Source organism: Solanum verrucosum, unplaced genomic scaffold (assembly GCF_900185275.1).
Source record: "Solanum verrucosum unplaced genomic scaffold, falcon-dt-bn FXZP01000585.1, whole genome shotgun sequence".
Taxonomy (NCBI): domain Eukaryota; kingdom Viridiplantae; phylum Streptophyta; class Magnoliopsida; order Solanales; family Solanaceae; genus Solanum; species Solanum verrucosum.
Genome location: NW_026020618.1, coordinates 37,502 through 42,319, shown reverse-complemented (window position 1 = coordinate 42,319; position 4,818 = coordinate 37,502). Strand labels below are relative to the sequence as shown.

The following is a 4,818-nucleotide window of genomic DNA, read 5'->3' as shown; positions in this document are numbered from 1 at the left end:
TGAGCGAGATTGGGGAGGAGAGAGACGATTGAGATTGAGAGAGGGAGGAGAGAGGGCTTAAAGTGAAAGAGAGGTGAATTGTATTTGTATATCTGTCATATAATTTTGTGTGTATATGTATAATTTGTATTTGTATATGTATAAGAGAGGAGAGAGGAGAGAAGCAAGAGAGAGGAAGAGAGGAGAAAGGTGCACGTAATTATAGTTAAAATTAAGCTACAAGTGGTAATTAATGAAAACTATAGCTATGTCAGCTAATTAACTTGTATATGTTTGCTTATCCACGTAATTTTCCCTATATTATATCATACCTTTTAGAATTATTTTTTTGATTTTTCACCCGAATATCCGGAGCCCACATTGGAGTTCAGACTAAACCCAAAACGCACACTGAAGGACCTATTCGAGAGTGACGCTCCGAATAAAATAGAATAACCACAAAGACTAATTAAACAATTCAGTCAACTATAAATAAAAAAAAAAATCGTTTTCCGCATATTGCACTTTATATACTGAAAACCTGAACAGCTCATCGCCATTAGCTGAATAAAAAAAAACTTGTTCTCTTTAAAATTATCCTCTGGTATTTCTTAATCAACAAGGAGAAATGGCAGATACAGTGGTGAACTTTCTGGTGGAGAATTTGCTGCAGCTATTAAGCGAAAATGTGGCGTGAATTAAAGGAGCAGATGATGAATTCAATAATTTATTGGAAGAAGTTCAACGCCTAAAAGCGTTCCTTGATGATGCTTCGAAATATCACAGCGATAGCAAACAATGGGATCAATTGGTTAAAGATATTCAAAAAACAGTACATAAAGCTGAAGATGTAATTGATAAATTTCTGGTTCAATCGAAACAGCATCGAGAAAAGGGTAAAGTTGGAAGATTTTTTGATAAAGTGAATCATATCGGTATTGTTAGGGATCTTGCAACTGAGATTAAAGGGATTCATGATAAGGTGAAAAAGCTTCGAGAAAATAATCAACAAGCTTTTCAGCCTAGACCAGTTCTTGAGCTCCCTAAAAAAGGTGTCCAGGAACAGGTATTGTTTACTTTCAATTCAATCAGTTAGTGTGGTTTAATGCGGAATTTAAGAAAAGACTTATGAACTTGTAGTCTAAAATAAATACTAGTACATATTTGTGTAGCTATAAATCTATTTGAGATTAACTGAAAAGGAAAGTAAATTATATAAATTGGGACAGAAAAAATATGTTAGTGTGTCTTGACACAATTCATATGATTATATTATTTGTATTACCCATTAATAAAATTTTAATATAATAACAGAAAATCCAATAATATAATTTGTATCTACCCATTTATAGAATTTTAACAAGGGTATATTTAGAAAAAGTTTTTAAAGGTATTTTTTTTTTGTTTCGTTTTAATTTAGTTAGTGTACAATTTTTTTTGAAATTATGAGACTCCCTTTACATTAATTTTAAATTCATGGAGTGGCTTTAGTTATAGTTTCATTACTTTAAATATCACATATATTTGTGTAAAGTGTATAAATATTTTGAGTAAAAAATCAATGATTAATGAAAAAAAATATTTCAATCATAAACATTCTAATGGTCCCCTCACATTAAGTTTTCAAAAAAAAAAGGGAATGAAATTTATGAATATTAAAATACTAGTGCCAATAATTGTGAGTCAAAATATTCCGTCCACCCCACCCCAAAAAGACTAGGCAATCAATGTGTCCACAAATATCATCTCTTCACATTGGTAACCACATATATCACTTGTCACAAGCAAACAAGAGTTGGACTAAGAGTTAAGAAATCCTTTTGCAGTCATGTTTGCGAAGAGTTATATCTTATGGTTATGGCCGGTGGCATTGCATGAACTTTAGAATTTTTATAATTATAATTGCAAAATTTATCCGCACTGTTTTTTAATGCATTCTGTTTGATTATTATGTTAAAAAGGGTCTTCTCTTGGACAATGATGAAGTGGTCGGGTTTAATGAGGAAGCTGAAAAAGTGATCAACCGACTTGTTAAAGGACGGGAAGAATCACTTGATATTATCCCAGTGGTGGGTATGCCCGGACTTGGAAAAACTATACTGGCAAGAAAAATCTACAATGATCCCAAGCTTTCATATGAATTTGTTAACATCCTTTGGGTTTACGTTGGTACGGAATACAAAATAAAGGATATTTATCTCAGGATTCTCAAATTCTTCACAAAACGCATAGAAGATCATCTCAATGATGATGTGGATACATTAGCTAAAGTGATAAGTGCTTTTATCAGTAATCGAGGTAGATGTCTCATTATTTTGGATGATGTGTGGGTAGCTGAAGTCATTGATGATGTAAAGAAAGTTTTCCCAGAAAACAAAAAGGGGCATCAAATCGTAATGACCACACGTGACAGATATTTAGCTACTTATGCCAATACAGAACCTCATGATCTGAAATTCTTGAATGGAAAAGAAAGTTTTGAATTGTTGGAAAAGAGAGTTTTTAGCAAGGGAGGTTGTCCCGATGAATTAGTAAACTTTGGAAAAAAAATTGCAGTACGCTGTGGTGGAGTACCACTTAATCTAATGGTAATTGCAGGAGCATTAAGAGGTTGTTCGACTACAAATGATTGGCAAATAGTTGAGAGAAATGTGGCACAACATCATTATAGCAATTATAATAGAGATAGTGGTGTATTTGTAGAGATGAGTTACGATCGTTTGCCTCAAGAAGTGCAAACGTGCTTTTTATATTGTGGTATCTTTCCTCGGGACTTTGATATCCCTGCTTGGAAATTGATTCGCATGTGGATTGCGGAAGGGTTAATAAAGCCCCAGCAGTCATACACTCTTGAGGAGATAGCAGAGCATCATTTGAATGATCTTGTTAATAGGAATTTAGTGATATTGTTGCAAAAGAGGTCTGATGGTCAAATAAAGACATGTCGTCTTCATGGCATGTTACACGAGTTTTGCAGAAGAAAGGCTGCTAACAAATGGCTTTTTCAAGAAATATGTACAACAGTTGATAACGCTGTTCCTTCTATACAGGACTCAGATACCTGTCGTCGATTGTGTATTCAACCATCTACTCTGAATGACTTTCTCTCCACAAAACCTTCTGCAGAACATGTCAGATCTTTCTATTGTTTTTCCTCAAAACAAAAACAAACTGAATTGTCTCGTAATGAAATCAAACTCCTTCACAAAGCATTTCCACTTATAAGGGTCTTGGATGTTGAATCTCTCAAATTTCTTTTCTCCAAAGACTTTAACCAATTATTTCATTTGAGGTATATTGCTATCTCGGGTTACATTAAGGCCCTTCATCCGCCCTTAGGTGATTTCTGGAATTTACAAACTCTTATACTTAATACAAGTACCTCAGAGCCCACTCTTGACGTAAAAGCAGACATATGGAACATGTTACAGTTGAGGCATCTCCACACCAACATACCTGCAAAATTGCCAGCACCTGCAACCACAACCGGTAAAACTTCTTGTCTACAAACTCTTTCTATGGTCGCGCCAGAAAGTTGCAAAAAAAACGTACTAGCAAAGGCTTGTCTTCTGAAAAAATTGAGCATTCGAGGGCAAATGGCATCTTTTCTTGAACCCAAGGGTGGAATCAGCAATCTTGAAGAGCTAAAATGCCTTGAACATTTGAAGCTGTTAAATGATGTTCTTTACATAAATAAAGCAATTCACCTTCCTCCAGCATTCTTCAGACTCGTACGGACAGTGAAGAAGTTAACTTTGGTAAACACAAGGTTTTCTTGGAGCGATGCAAATAAATTGGCACAGTTGGAACACCTGGAAGTCTTAAAGTTGAAGGAAAATGCATTCATAGGTGACTCTTGGATGCCGGAGATAGGAGGTTTTAGCGCTCTCCAGATGCTGTGGATTGAAAGGTCAGACTTAGAATCTTGGATGGCATCAAGTCTTAATTTCCCAATACTTCGGCACCTTGTTCTTATCTCATGTGATAAACTCAAGGCTGTGCCACTTGGATTGGCTGATATACATAACTTTCAAGAGATGAGACTGGACAATAGCAAAGAAGCAGTCAAATCTGCAAAAGAGATAGAAAGCAAGAAACCGAAATTCAAGCTCACCATATTCCCTCCCGAAACTGATTCCAAGGACACACAGTGAAGGTTCAAAGGTTAGTCAAATTCATTTTAGGCATAATACATAAACATGACCCTTAACTTGGCGTCAGTTGGCAACTATGACCTTTAACTTTGGGTGTGCACAACTAGACACTTAAACTTGTATAAAATTGATCAAATAGACACATTCGTCCTACATAGCACCCTACATTGCAATTTTATGTCATACGTAGCGTCTTACGTGTATTATGTCATGTAGGACACGTGTGGCTACTTGTTCAATTTTATACAAGGGTAAGTGTCTACTTGTGCACACTCAAAGTTGGAGGACATAGTTGTCAGCTGAAGCCAAGTTAAGGGTTATGTTTATGTATTATGCCTTCATTTTATATTGACATGATTAAATCTCTATTGGTCATGTCGACAAAAACTTTAGTTATTCTGAATTGCACTCTGTTATTACTTGTGTGAATGGTTCAACGAGGATTCATACTAGAAAATACTGTTCTTTTTATTTCAATATAAATTTATTTACTATTTTCCTCATTTCTGCAGGAGAGGATCGAGACATCGACCTTGTTGGGATCCTGGTTTCATGTATATGGAGTGTGTGTTTTTCAGTTGTATAATTGTTGTGCGTTTATTCTGTTTTTGTTGTATTTGCTTTGTTTCATTTTTGTGGAAGTGTTCCTTTCATGTGTTGTTGTTATATAATAGTTTGCGCCTTT

At 35.1% G+C, this 4,818-nt stretch overlaps 1 pseudogene; it reads left to right on the top strand.

Annotated features, from left to right (window-relative positions):
- The first annotated feature begins 607 nt into the window (after window positions 1-607).
- On the top strand, window positions 608-4,138 carry LOC125811358 (putative late blight resistance protein homolog R1C-3; annotated as a pseudogene).
- The last annotated feature ends 680 nt before the right edge of the window (window positions 4,139-4,818 follow it).